Below are 16155 nucleotides of genomic sequence, written 5' to 3' on the forward strand. Positions count from 1 at the left end.
GTGAGACGGACTAGTCATCATCGGTGAACATCTTCATGTTGATCGTATCTTCTATACGACTCATGTTCAACCTTTCGGTCTTCCGTGTTCCGAGGCCATGTCTATACATGCTAGGATTGTCAAGTAAACCTAAGTGTATTGCATGCGTAAATCTGGCTTACACCCGTTGTATGCGAACGTTGGAACCTATCACACCCGATCATCACATGGTGCTTCGGAACAATGGACCTTAGCAACGGTGCACAGTTAGGGGGAACACTTTCTAGAAATTATTGCGAGGGATCATCTTATTTAAGTGACCGTCGTTCTAAGCAAATAAGATGTAAAAAGATGATAAACATCACATGCAATCAAATAGTGACATGATATGGCCAATATCATTTTGCTCCTTTTGATCTCCATCTTCGGGGCGCCATGATCATCATTTTCACCGGCATGACACCATGATCTCCATCATCATGATCTCCATCATCGTGTCTTCATGAAGTTGTCTCGCCAACTATTACTTCTACTACTATGGCTAACGGTTAGCAATAAAGTAAAGTAATTACATGGCGTTTTCAGTGACACGCAGGTCACACAATAAATTAAGACAACTCCTATGGCTCCTGTCGTCTGTCATACTCATCGACATGCAAGTCGTGATTCCTATTACAAGGACATGATCAATCTCATACATCACAAATATCATTCATCACATCCTTTTGGCCATATCACATCACACGGCATATGCTGCAAGAACAAGTTAGATGTCCTCTAATTGTCGTTTCAAGTTTTTACGTGGTTGCTATAGGTTTCTAGCAAGAATGTTTCTTACCTACGCCAAAACCACAATGTGATACGCCAATTTCTATTTACCCTTCATAAGGACCCTTTTCATCGAATCCGATCCGACTAAAGTGGGAGAGACATACACCCGCTAGCCACCTTATGCAACTAGTGCATGTCAGTTGGTGGAACCTGTCTCACGTAAGCGTACGTGTAAGGTCGCTCCGGGCCGCTTCATCCCATGATGCCGCCGAATAAAGATGAGACTAGTAACGGCAAGTAAATTGTCAAAATCGACGCCCACCACAACTTTTGTTCTACTCGTGCATAGAAATTAGGGATCATTGCAGAAATTACACTATTGGGGATCGTTGCAGAAATTACAATTTTCTATGCATCACCAAGATCAATCTATGGAGAGACTAGAAATGAGAGAGAGAGAGGAGTGAATCTTCATAACCTTGAAGATCGCGATGCGGAAGCGTTACAAGAACGCACATGAAGTAGTCGTACTCGCAGCGATTCAGATTGCGATTGATTCCAATCTAAGCGCCGAACAATCGCGACTTCGCATTCAACACACGTACAGCCCGGGGACGTCTCCTCCTTCTTGATCCAGCAAGGGGGAAGGAGAAGTTGGGTAAGAGCTCAGGCAGCACGACGGCGTGGTGGTGGAGCTTGCAGTTCTCCGGCAGGGCTTCGCCAAGCTCAACGGAGGAGGAGGGGTGTTGTACAAGGGGAGGGCTGCGCCTTGGATGTGGTGTTTCTGCCCTCCCTCCACCCCTCTATTTATAGGGCGAAGGGGAAAGGGGCCGGCCCCTCTAGATGAGATCTAGAGGGGGGGCCAAGGGGATGGGGCTTACCCCCCAAGTCAAGGGGGCGCCCCCCCTTTAGGGTTCCCCCCAATCCTAGGCGCATGGGACCTTGGGGGGGATGGATCCCAGCCCACTTAGGGGCTGGTTCCCTTCCACATACAGCCCATAGGGCCCTCCGGGGCAGTTGGACCCTCCCGGTGGACCCCCGGTACCCCTTCGGTGGTCCCGGTACAATACCGATAAACCCCCGAACACTTATGGTGACCGTATGATCACTTCCCATATATAAATCTTCACCTCCGGACCATTCCAGAACTCCTCGTGACATTCGGGATCTCATCCGGGACTCCGAACAACATTCGGTAACTGCATACTATTTCCCATAACAACTCTAACGTCATCGAGCCTGAAGTGTGTAGACCCTACGGGTTCGGGAATCATGCAGACATGACCGAGACATCTCTCCGGCCAGTAACCAACAGTGGGATCTGGATACCCATGTTGGTTCCCACATGTTCCACGATGATATCATCAAATGAACCACGATGTCGGGGATTCAATCAGTCCCGTATACAATTCCCTTTGTCTACCGATACGATACTTGCCCGAGATTCGATCGTCGGTATCCCTATACCTTGTCCAATCTCATTACCAGCAAGTCTCTTTACTCGTTCCGTAACACATCATCTCGTGATGAACTCCTTGATCACATTGAGCTCATTATGATGATGTATTACCGAGTGGGCCTAGAGATACCTCTCCGTGACATGGAGTGACAAATCACAGTCTCGATTCGTGCCAACTCAATAAACACTTTCGGAGATACCCGTAGTGTGCCTTTATAGCCACCCAGTTACGTTGTGACGTTTGGCACACCCAAAGTATTCCTACGGCATCCGGGAGTTGCACAATCTCATGGTCTAAGGAAATGATACTTGATATTAGAAAAGCTTTAGCATACGAACTACACGATCTTGTGCTATGCTTAGGATTGGGTCTAGTCCATCACATCATTCTCCTAGTGATGTGATTCCGTTATCAACGACATCCTATGTCCATGGTGAGGAAACCGTAACCATCTATTGATCAATGAGCTAGTCAACTAGAGGCTCACTAAGGACATGTTGTGATCTATGTATTCACACATGTATTATGATTTCCGGATAACACAATTTTAGCTTGAACAATAGACAATTATCATGAACAAGGAAATATAATAATAACCTTTTTATTCTAGGGCTTATTTCCAACAAACGAGCCTTTGAAGCGTATGCGGCACGTATTGACAACCAGGCGTCCATGCAACCGCTCTTGTCGCCAGCTAGCCTTCGACGACCACTAGAGATGTCACCAAGCGTCGTTCGTGCCGCCGCTCCACACACTAACCGGTAAGGAAGCGATGGCATCCCGCTGCGCCGAGTTCCTCACCGCCCACGATGGAACACAGAATGGTAGGGAAGCGTTGGCACTCATGACCTCACACCTATGTGGGCGGAATTTGAACCTGCCAAGGCCGAATGGGCGGTTGAGCAAGAGGCGTCCAAAGCCGCACAGAGGGAGCGGAAAAGTCAGAAAGCAGTGAAGAAAAGAGAGGCCCAACGCCGCAAGAAAGAAGAGGACGCACGCGCTGCTGCGGAGAGGTTGGCAGAGATCCATGAATGGTGGGGTGTCGCCGACAAAGCCGGGAAGGAGAATGATAGTGTCTGTCCAGCATGTGAGAAGTAGTAGTACTACTCCCTCCATTCCAAAATACTTGACTTCCAATTGTCCAAAAACGAATGTATCTATATACTAAAGCATGTCTAGGTACATCTATATTTTGACAAATGGAAGGCATGTATTGTGGAACGGAGGGAATAGTAGTTAGTGTATGTGTCTGTGTTGCCCGTACGTTTATTTAATTAATTACGAGCATGTACCAGTACTACTAGTTACTAATGTAGTTTTTAGAGCAAATTACCAGCACATCAGCCTAGACTCAATGGAAACATTCCTATCCTATGCATCAAATGGCATCTCTTTCTCTATAGGAATTGAGATGCATGTCATCTCACTTCCTATGATTTTCATATTCCTATAAAATTCCTATCCTATGAACCAAAGGAGGCCTCTGCTGGAGTAACTACTTTAGCTAGCAGTACTGCTGGTACAGTAGTTTTCTTCAAGAAGTGGAATTCAATGAAGTCATGATGGTTCCTTCGTCCGAGCAACTTCACAGTGGGTAAGGTTGGGCCTGTGATTTGACGGCTCATTAGTAATTACTGCGGCACGACGACCGGGGTGACTGTCCCTTGGACTTCTGCGGGCATGGCAAGTGGACCAGGATGGTCGACGTCCCACATGTCGGCGAGCAGAAGTATTCTTTCCGATATTGAGGAGCAAGGAAACCGCGTGGTATAGTATCACTATTGATTTATATTTATTTTTTATTTCTGATGACTGCTAGCGTTTAAACTCTTACGACAAAGGAGTACCAAACACATGACACGTGCTGGATGTCCCACACGTCAGCGAAAGGAGTAGGACATGAACAGCGTGGTAGAGCGTCTCCACTTCTGGGTCGGAGACCACACGTAGTAGTACTACTGTACTAGTGGTATGAACGATACAAAGTGCGACCCGGAGAGAAAGACACGTCTAGTTGGAAGGTCTCGGGGCATACACGTAAACAAATATAAAACCTAATATGTGCCTCCAATTAATATAGTACTAGTAGAGTACTGAGTCACATACTCCATAACATCACCGGGCATTGCACGTACAACATTTAGTGGTAGTAACAGACAAATGCCTATATGCCATGCATGTTCATACTATTTGTACCTTTCTACTTCACTTACTACGCTACATTACACAGGTTCGCACGTCCACTCTTGGGTACATGTCCGTCTCGTAGTTCCAGTCCCACGTGTTCTTCATATAGATGGAACGATCCTTGCATGACACGTGCACCTTGATGCTAGATGTCTCACATGTTGGCAAAAGGATGAACAAAGCTCACGTAAAAAATAGAGTGGAAGAACATAGATTCCCGATGACCGAGAAGGAGCAAGGAACCTCGTGGTGGAGCGTCTGCACTCATAATATTTTATATTATTCAGCGATATAAAATCAACCAATCATCTCCACGGTGGACTGGAAGAGTACGAAACACGACAGCACAGTGTAGTTACATCATACTACTACATGGCTAACCCACGCTATCACCATATTTCTTGGCTTTCGTGCGACACCTATCTCTAGTAATCCAGCAGTCTGTATCACTTCTCCCTCCTCGTCTCTCTCAAAGTGCGGCGGGCTGGCGTTTTTGCCATCTATTGAGGTCGGTTAACTCATCACATGTTAGCGACATGCCTAGAGGATTCTAAAAAAAATTCTTTCACATTCCGTTTTCAAAAAGAAAAAATCCTTTCACGTACGAATTTGACTGTATGCTTTGAGCAACTTGCATGTCCTATACTGCTCCTGTTTGGATACTCTAACGTAGCTAGAGGTTAGACTAACTCATGACTAACCCTAAACTAACTGTAGCAAAAGAGGTGTTTGGGTGACAGTGTTAGATTGACAATAAATGCACTTGATGGAGAGAGAAAAGTGATCTTTCAGTGGTCCCAATGAGAACTATCTCCAGTTAGCACCTCTTGGGTGGGATAGTTTGTTTTTCAAATTAACTCTAACCCATGGATCCAAACAGGGCCTATGGTCAGCCTCGACGCGGAGCAGTCGTGTGTACTGGGAAGCGGCGCTCTCTCGGCTGTCGCGGCGCTTCAAAGCCAGCGCCAGTGGGAGGTTGCCTCCGCTCTGGCCCGGCATTAATGTGGCACTAACGCTCCAGGGCGATGCTGACCGAGGCGCGCTGGCAAGGGAGTATAGGTTTTGAACCGTTTTAGGTGTAGTACTGGTAGTTTGCAAAGCTACTCAATTATTGCACTCAGTTTCCTAAGAAATTGTGGTAATAAACGTTACTCCACAGCCCGCTTCCCTTCTCCTTCCTCTTCCACCGCCCGTGCACGTCCGCGGGAAGCGACCGGTCAACCCTTATATAGGAGTGCTAGCACAAAGAGATGCATGCATGACCACTAATATTTCCAGATTAAAGCGCCGCTCCGGTGGGAGTATGGCATATGTTGTTACCTTCAGCAGGGCCATGGCTACCGGGCGACGGTGACCAGAGAAGAGGCGGCGGGAGGGTAATGAATGCAGCTACTGTTTGGGTTCGCCGTCGGGCTTAAATAAATGCACATCATCATGTGTACCCGCGGGTGCACAAATTGTAACATACGTGTCTGCTTAAGTGGGCGTCACGTAACTGGTGTATGTGTGTTTGTATGTGTGTGAGAGAGAGATTCTGAGAGACAGAGTGCGTGTGTGCGACTCTAATCTTCGAACATCTACTCATCCTTTTGCATCGGGATATAAGTATAATGGTATTTACTTTAGCTAGTGATTTACGTGGCCATGTTAATGTGGTTGTGTAAAAAATGCCACTTCCTGCTCGTGATTTGCGTTATATAATTACAAGCAAGATGCTCGTGCATTGCACGGAACATCAATATGCATTTTTTACGAAACACCTGTTGTGATTTACCCATGCAGGAGTAATCCCATGTGTAAAAACTAATGATATTTCGAGAATTTTATCGGAAAACTGGTATCTCGAGAATGTCATCGAAGAAATGAAAGATGAGAGATAAGGTGAGGAGGAGTGGAGCATGGTGGTGACTGGTTTTCGTAATGGGCGGAGGCATGGGGATGGATGACGCCGGCAGGCGGCAGCGGCCACCATGCTAGATTGTTCCAGAGACTTTCTTTTTTAATTGCTCAACAATGAGGTTGTGGGAGGTAAGGATGTGGAGATAGGTGCGGGTATATTTTGTAAAATTATCATAGTTTGCTTTCTATCCATCAGATATAGATCAGGCGGTCTATATTACGAGATGGCAGGCACACCATCATCGCCAACTCGGTTTTTTATAAGGGTACAGATGATAAGTTTGCTAACTACTAAAGTAAAGTAGAATTTTTCCATGTTATACAAGTAAATTAAGGTGATTGTTTAACATACGGGTAAGGTCGGATGAAGGGTGGTAGGAACAAATGCTCCGCCTAGAGCATGTGTGTGAGATGGAGTCTTAGTGTGTGTGTGTGTGTGTTTGTGTGTATGTGTGTGTGGGTGTGTGAGAGAGAGAGATGGAGTCTTAGTGTGTGTGTGTGTGGGTGGGTGGGTGCGTGCGTGCGTGTGTGTGTGTGTTTGTGTGTGGGGGGTGTGGGTGTGTGTGTGTGTGTCGCGGGGTCCTCGGTGGCGGATGTAATTTATGTCTGCCTGGCTTCATCATAGAGAGGTGATGTGTATGGCAGAGGCCACTGACGATGGGGTGCGAGAGAGAAAATGCCCGTAGAAAGGGAACAGAAGGTGTATGCGCGTGAGAGGAGTCAACATAGAGAACGTGTTTGTTCGAGAGACACCGAGGAAGACTACTATATATCGATGGTGCATGTAGGCGGGAATTATACGAAGGGTTGGTCTTATTGGTTTCGGGGATATAGGGGAAGAGTGAGAGGGGGTGGTAGCTAGAAGGAGATTGTTAAGTGTGAGTGTGTGTGTTTTACCCATCCAGGCAGAAGTTATGTGAACACAAAAAGAGAACGATTCGATGTGGCATTAGGGTTGAGGGTAATTAACTACGTATGGAGACATAGAGACCTTGAACGTGCATGTGTGAGAGGTATACATCTATACGTGGGATGATTGTGTGTGCGCACGCGCATGATCGAGATAAAAGAAAGAAGACATAAGTCATAAGATCAACGACATGGGAGAGACGGATCGGTATGACAATATGCATGCATGTGAGAATGCAGGGAAGAAGGCCCGACAATTGAGCATGTGTTTTTGTCTTTAAGAGATAGTGGCGTGGGCTGTGTCACATCCCTAGTTCTGGTATGTCATAGGTTTGCTTTGTGCATCATGTTAAGTTTCAAATGAAATTGAAATGGGGATGTTTCAAATCCTAGCACCAAAGCAAATTCAAATAGGTCCAAATTAAAAATGGAATTTCAATAAAACCAAAATGTTCTTCAAAAATGTTCATGGTCTTTGGAAAATGTTGCAAGCAACAACCAGAGGTGATGCACATTTTTGCTAAACATTTTGGATTTTTGAATGAACCCATATGTATTTGAATTGGAGTTGTTTAAAATAATATAAATATTTTAAAGGCTCCAAAAATGTTGGAATTTGGTGAGGGCCTCTGGTATTCATAACTAGTGGTCACAAGGAATCTCAACATTTTTACATTTGTGCTAGTAATTATTTTAAGCCAAAAACAAATGTCAGAAATAGAAAAGAAATCAAAAAAAGGGAAAAAACATTACATGGGCCACTTACCTATGGCCTGGCACTGTGCGGCCCAGCTGGCCGGCCCAGCCAGCTGGCCCTGTCAGTCACCCTCAACCTCCCGCCAGGAGGAGGAGAGGCGCGTGGCCGGCGCACGCCGGTGCACGCCCGGCCACCTCCTGCTTACCGCCTTCCTCTGGACGTCCCTGGAAGTGCCATGCAGCCTCCCCGACCCCCTCTCACTCTCCCTCCTCCCCGTCTCCTCCTCTGTCTCTCTCTCCCGCGACAGCCGAAGCGCTGACGTCGCTGTAGCCCACCGCCGACGCGCTCTCCGCCGTCCCCTCACCCCTCCATCGTGTCCACGCGCTCCGCAGCTGTGGGCTACGCCTCCTCGTCAAGACGCATGGCGCCGAACGCCCTAGAACGCCGCCATCGCCATCGTCTTCAACCTCGGACGCCGTCGACCGCCGACTCCGATTCGCCGTCTTCAGTGCCTTCCCGAGCCCACTGGCCTGCTCAGCAACTCCGCCGTGAGCTCCTCTCCGTTTCCCCATGTTCCCCTCCTCGCGCTCAACCCCTAGCTTATCTCCCCGTCGCACCCGTAAGCTCCTTGCCGCCGGGGATGTCGCTGACGCGGCCAGGGCTCGTTCTCGTCGCATCTGGGTGCATAGGCGAACTCCAGCAGTTCCCAGGAGCCCGTAGAGCACCTCGGCGTCCCCGTGGCTTGCAGCCGTGCCTGCCTCGTCCCCCTGCTCCGGCCGCCGCAGATGAGCTCGCCCCCGGTAAACCAGGCCACCCCATGCCCAGTCGCGTGCTTCCCTGGATGCGCGCGAGTCACGGCATCCCGTAGCTGCACTCCGCGCGCCAAACGGCCCCTGTAGGCAAAACCCGCAGCGCACTGCCGCGTCTGGACTCGCCAGCGACTGCTGACCTTTGACTGGCGTGGGTTGACCCCACTGCCCAGTTTGACCTCCCCCTCTCTCACACAAACTTGCGGGCCCCGCCTGACTAATTACTTTAGTTAGCTCTAATTAATTAGCTAGATTAGCTACTACGGTCAATGACTAGTGGGCCCTGCCCAGTTAGTTAGGACTAACTAACTTAGTTAGTTGACTGGTCACTGACCAGTGGGACCCACTAGTCAGGTTTGACCTGGGCAGCCCCGTTGACTCGCTTATGTCATGCTGACATAGAGCTGACGCAATAATTGATTTCTGGAATTATTTTTTTAACTAAGGAAATTCCAGAATATTGCTTAAACTTCAAAAAATCATAATAATTCAACCGTAGCTCAGAATGAAACAATTTATATATGAAAAATTATCAGAAAAATGCAGGGAATCCATTTATGCCAGTTGCATGTATGAAAAACCAACTTATACATGCTGTATAACTGAAAACATAATACGGGCATTTTAAATGCTTCATTTTGAATTGCATTTGAATCTTTGATTCAAATGGGATTCAACCAACTTGGTAGCATCTTGAATTAGCCCAAACACTAGCATTTGCACATGTCATGTTCATGCATCATTTTGTGGCATTTGTTTGTGTGTTGATCACCGGCACCATTTATTCTCGATAGGTTCCTCTCCGGGAGGTGTTCCCGAGTACCTATCAGAGGAGCCGTACCCCTTCGTCGTTCTATAAGGCAAGAAAACCCCTTGAGCATTTCGATAAATCCCACTCTCTCGCTCCTGCTCCTTATACTGCATTAGGACAACAACGATTGAACTGCTACTTTTCTGCTGTGGTAGTTGAACCCATTCCTCTGCATGACCTGTCATTGCCACAGTAAATAGTTGAAACCCACTAGCATGAGTAGGAGTTGCTTGAGCCCTGATGTGCCTACTCATCCATGCTTGTTTTCTTTATGCCGGTTATGCTTAGAGTTGTTTCAGGTCTGATTCATCAGGAATGAATCGGAGTGGTGAACATGTCCTAACGATAAAGGCTATGTGTGTGAACACGTTTTGGTAAAGGTAGCGATGAGAGTCCATGTAGGAGTACATGGTGGGTTGTCTCATTGGAACTGTCCCTAAGCACTGAGTTCTGTGTATGTTATCCAAGTCCAGTTACTACCACACATTGGGTTTCGGTTATCCGGCCCGTCTCGGCTTATTAATCCACTTGATCTCTGTCCAGGAGTTTCCACTAGTTTCTGGCGTTTGTAGGTAGTGCTACTTGTCTACCAGGTGGTGTCCGACGAGACGGGCTTGGGACAGACTAGGCGCCGTGGCACGGTGTACCAAGTGGCACCCGGATGGTGGGCTTGGGAAGCTTGCACACATTGTTTGGGGCCGTACTAGAGACTTCGGCCAGAACTCCTTGCGGATGGAACTCGAATAGGCGATAAACCTGGACGAGAGAGTTGCGTGGTTAGTCAGGTCGTGGCCGACACCCTCGCCCGGCTTCCGCTTGAAGGTTGCCGAGGTACATGACGTGTACAGGGCGATAAGTGGCGAGAGCGTGTGTGAAGAATTACACCCCTGCAGGGTTAACATTATCTATTCGAATAGCCGTTTTCCTCGGATATGGAAACATGGAGGACTTATGTAGTACATAGACAACTTGAAGTGGATACTCTAAAATCCGCAAGATAAGCATGAGTGCTATGAATGGCCTTCTCGTAGGGAGACGGGAATGGATCCATAGTGGAGTATTGATATGGTGAATATGTGGACTCGTGTGCGTCTTCTCGCCTCAAAGAAGTTTTTGATACTCATAGTATAGGCTAGCCACTGAGTCAAAGCTGGCTTGCTGCTATTAAAACTCTAGCACCCCCCTTGTTGATAATGTTGCATATGTCGATAGTTCTGATGTAAGACTTGCTGAGTACCTTCGTACTCATGTTTGCTTATTTATGTTTTGCAGTTAGTTACACTACTGACTTCGACGAGTAGCTTGTATCCCATCTACGATCTTGTACCCTTGGGAGGGTCGTGTTTAGTCAGGCTTCTTAGTCTTTTCCTTTTGTAGTTGTCTGTACTCGGACATGTAATGCTTCCGTTGCTTGTATGCTCTGAATGAGGGGTCATGAGACCCGTGTTCGTATTGAGTGCTATGTGGCTCTTCTGGGCCTTTATCTATATGAGTTTGAGTTATGTTGTGATGCCATGTTGTACATCACATAATTGCATGTTATGCATACGTGTAACGTGTATTGCTATGTGTGGGATCCGACAACCTAGTTGTTTATCCCTGGTAGCCTCTCTTATAGGGAAATGTAGTTTGTGCTTCCATGAGGCATAGTAGTCCGCTACAGCCCGGTTCACCGGAGTCCTGCTAGCCCAGCACTACTGCTCCGGAACACTTGACTGGCCGGCATGTGATTCACTTCGTTCCTGTGTCTGTCCCTTCGGGGAAATGTCACGTGGTGACATCCAAAGTCCTGCCTAGCCTGCTATAGCCCGGGTTCCCGGAGTCCTGTTAGCCCAGTGCTACAGCCCTCGGCAGGATCTGGTAGATAGTCAGGCTTCTCAGTCTCTTTCATTTATAGTTGTCTGTACTCAGACATGATAGCTTCCGTTTGTGTTTTGACTTGTATGCTCTGAATGTTGGGTCATGAGACCTATGTTTGTAATATCTCGCTCCTCGGAGCCTATTGAATTAAATACTTGAGTTGTAGAGTCATGTTGTGATGCCATGTTGTATTGCACATATCGAGCATATTGTGTGTATGTTATTGAAATGCTTGGTATGTGTGGGATCTGACTGTCTAGTTGTTTATCCTTAGTAGCCTCTCTTACCGGGAAATGTCTCCTGGTGTTTCCACTGAGCCATGGTAGCTTGCAACTGCTCCGGAACACCTAGGCTGGCCGGCATGTGTCCTTCTTCGTTCCTGTGTCTATCCCTTCGGGGAAATGTCACGCGATGAATACCGGAGTCCTGTTAGCCCGCTACAGCCCGGTTCACCGGAGTCCTGCTAGCCCAGTGCTACAGCCTGGATTCACTCGCTGATGACCGACACGTTCGTTGCTGGGTCATGTATGCCTGTCCCTGTAAGTTAGTGCCACTTTGGGTTCAGGACTAGCCATGTCAGCCCGGATTCTTTGTCATATGGATGCTAGCGACACTATCATATACGTGAGCCAAAAGGCGCAAACGGTCCCGGGCCAGGTAAGGTAGCACCCGTGGGAATACCGTGCGTGAGGCCGCAAAGTGATATGAAGTGTTACATGCTAGATTGGTGTGACCTAGGATCGGGGTCCTGACAGCGTTGGTATCAGAGCCCGACTGACTGTAGGATTACCAAGCCAAACTGGTCGAAGTTGAGTCTAGAAATGCTTTAGTTATATAAGGGAATTGATTGTGGAAGGGAACGTAAGGCTCTTTTTACTCCTTTTCCTCATGTCATTCTTTCTGAGTCAGCCTCTTCTTTTCTACGAGGGTTAAGGCCTAGGCTTCTTCTCTATCTCTCAGGATGACGTGTTACTAAACCGTAAAGTCTTAGGATTGTTGGGTTGTGTCTCCGTGCAGTTCTACTACTTCCATGTGTCCTCAGTTTGACCCAGAACCTTGATATTATGATGCTGATTGATTATGCTATTCCTTTGATGAATGTCTCAAAATCCTTTTGAGCATTTACAGCCGCTATGCTGCCGAAATTGTCCTAGGATTTCAAGAGTTTCCAATGCTTTTGCATTACATTCCACATCCTTATGTCGATGCTAATTCCATCCTTGTTTCCTTGGTTTCTATGCTAGGATGTCGTCTGCTAACCGAGGTTCAATTTCTCATAGCAAGAACCGCGGAGATGGTAGTGATGAGGATCCTCCTGACCAGCCTTTGATAGCAGAGTTCTTGTTAGCATCCGAGAGGAACAAGCGTGAGACTAACCGCTTGCTAGCACAGATTGAGCAAAACACCGCACATCAGCGTAAGAAGTTGGTTTCCATCACCGACTTCATTGGTCTGAAACCACCCACCTTCCATCATTCCATTGAGACACTCGATGCAGATGACTGGCTCCGAAGCATCACTCACAAGTTGCATTCGGCGAACGTAGCTGAAGGTGACAAGGTCACCTATGCTACCTATCACCTGGAAGGTCCTGCTAGTATTTGGTGGCAGAGCTATGAGGCTATGCTACCAGCTGGCCAGATTCCTACCTGGAGGGATTTCACCGAGGCTTTTCGTGAGCACCACATTCCTCAGGCTCTCATTGACCGCAAGAGGGAAGAGTTCTGTAGTTTTACCCAGGGTAAGCTGCATGTTGATGCTTATAGTAGAGAGTTTGGAAACCTCGCCCGCTATGCTATAGAAGAAGTGTCCACGGACGCTAAGAAGCAGGCTAGGTTCCGGAAGGGTCTCAACCCTAAGTTGCGTCGTGATCTCCACCTGCGTCATTTTTATACTTTCCAGGCTCTTGTGAACAAGGCCATTAATGCAGAGATAGCTCAGCTCACTTACGAGGAGTCTTGTAAGCACAACCGTGATTTGGGTTCTTCCTCCCGCTCTGGCTCTCAGAAGCGACGGATTTGGATTCCAAACTCGGCCCTTCCACCTGGTATGCACCGAGGCCATCCGATGTGGCGCCTCACCCAGCTCAGCAACGTGCTCCACCCAGGCCTATTAGTGGACCACTTGCCAATGTAGGTCCACGTCCTACCTCAGGAACTTGCTTCACCTACGGAGAACCAGGACACTATGCACGTGACTGCCCTAAGTCCAGTTATACTCCACCCCAGTCTGAGAGGTTTGTTGGCTGTGAAAAGCCATCCGGCAAGATGATCAGTACCAAGCCTGCGACCACTGAACGAGCATGTGTGCACCACGTCTCAGCTACAGAAGCTCAAGATGATCGCGACGTCATATTGGGAACGCTTCTTGTCAATTGTCACCCAGCTTCAGTTCTGTTCGATACTTGAGCGTCTCACTCCTTCATATCTGAAGGTTATGCTCGGTTGCATGACATGTCATTTTGTGATATGCCAACTCCACTAATAATCCAGACTCCTGGTTCCAAATGGTAAACCTCCAAGGTAAGCCATGGTAATGAAATCCTTGTTGACAGACTGGTATTCCTTGCTTCTTTGATATCTCTCAAGTCTTCAGATATTAATATCATCTTGGTATGGACTGGATGACAACTCATCATGCCAAGATTGATTGTTACACTAGATCTGTTCAACTTACACATCCATCTGGCAAAATAGTCACTGTCTCCACTAGAGTTGCAAGGCGTCAACTCTATTCTCTTAATGCCAGCCCTCTTCTAGACCTTGAAGATATTCCGGTAGTCCGTGACTTCCCGGTTGTCTTTCCAGAAGAACTGCCAGGTGTCCCACCCGACAGAGATGTAGAGTTTGTCATAGAACTTATCCCAGAAACTGTTCCAATCTCTAGGAGACCATACAAGATGGCACCCTTGGAGTTAGCCGAGCTTAAGAAATAGCTTGATGAGTCCTTGCAAAAGGGTTTCATCCGTCCAAGTTCTTATCCTTGGGCTTGTCCTGTCCTCTTCGTCAAGAAGAAGGATGGTATGGATCGGATGGTTGTAGATTATCGCCCCGTTAATGTGGTCACGATAAAGAACAAGTATCCGCTCCCCAGGATCAATGACCTGTATGATCAGCTCGCTGGATCCCCAGTCTTTTCCAAGATGGATTTGAGGTTAGGCTACCACCAAATCAAAATTAGAAATGGGGACATCCCCAAAATGGCCTTTGTCACTCGTTATAGTCAATACGAGTACACCGTGATGTCCTTCGGCCTAACCAATGCTCCTGCTACTTTCTCCCGCTTGATGAACTCGATCTTTATGGAGTACTTAGATAAGTTCGTCGTGGTTTATCTCGATGATATTCTTATTTACTCGAAGAACAAGGAAGAGCATGCCGAACATCTTAGACTTGTGTTAGAAAAACTCAGAGAGCACCGCCTTTATCCCAAGTTCTCCAAGTGTGAATTTTGGTTGCCAGAAGTGACCTATCTGGGCCACGTGATCTCTGGTAAGGGCATTGTTGTCAATCCCGAGAGAGTTAAAGCCGTTCTTGATTGGACTCCACCCGAAACGGTCAAGCAAGTTAGGAGTTTCCTTGGTCTAGCCAGTTATTGTCGCCGCTTCATTGAAAACTTCTCCAAAGTGGCCAAACCCCTCACGGAACTTCTCAAGAAAGATAAAAGGTTTGAGTGGACCCCACATTATGAGCATAGTTTTCAGGAACTGAAAAGATGCCTGACTTCTGCACCCATACTCGTGCCACCGGATTTCACTAAAGACTTTGTTATCTATTGCGACACTTCGCGTCAAGGACTAGGTTGCATTCTTATGCAGGATCATCATGTGATTGCCTATGCATCTCAACAGTTACATCCCCATGAGGAAAATTATCCTACACATGATCTAGACCTTGTAGCCGTAGTCTATGCACTTAAGACTTGGCGACATTACCTTCTTGGTAACCGTTGCGAAATCTACACTGACCATCAGAGTCTCAAGTATATCTTCACCCAACCGGATCTGAATCTCAGACAGAGACGTTGTGTAACGCCCCAGATGTAACTTTCCCCATTTGTACTCCAACTCTTGCCGTCTCCGGCGCTAAGTTATATTTGTTTCTCGGGTTTGGGTCTTTGTCTCCGTGTGTTGTTTTTTTTTCGTGCATCTCTTATCATGTCATCTCGTGCATTGCATTTGCATACATGTTCATCTCATGCATTCGAGCTTTTTCCCCGTTGTCCGTTTTGCATTCCGGCGCTTCGTTCTCCTCCGGTGGTCATTTCTAGTCTTCTTTCGTGTGTGGGGTTTAAACATTTCCGGATTGGACCGAGACTTGCCAAGCGGCCTTGGGTTACTACCGGTAGACCACCTATCAAGTTTCGTATCATTTGGACTTCGTTTGATACTCCAACGGTTAACCGAGGGACCGAAAAGGCCTCGTGTGTGTTGCAGCCCAACACCCCCCAAATTTGGCCCAAAACCCACCAAACTCTGCTCCATGTCCTAGAGCGTTCGATCACGATCGTGTGGGCGAAAACCGCACCTCATTTGGACTCTCCTAGCTCCACTTATGCCTATAAATACCCCCTCCATTCGGATCTCTTCTTCCCCGTCCGAAACCCTAAAAATCCCCGCATCGAGCCGGACATGTCCGTCCCGGCCCGGACAACCGCCGCCGCCGCCCGCAGCCACTGAGGGCTCACCACGTGGCAGCCGCGCCTCCACCGCCGCCGCGGCCCGCCAGGCCCGGGGACGGCCCCCGCGAGCCCGCGCCCCCGCGCCTCCTCCTT

The sequence above is a fragment of the Triticum dicoccoides genome, chromosome 4A (genome assembly GCF_002162155.2).
Source record: "Triticum dicoccoides isolate Atlit2015 ecotype Zavitan chromosome 4A, WEW_v2.0, whole genome shotgun sequence".
Taxonomy (NCBI): Eukaryota; Viridiplantae; Streptophyta; class Magnoliopsida; order Poales; family Poaceae; genus Triticum; species Triticum dicoccoides.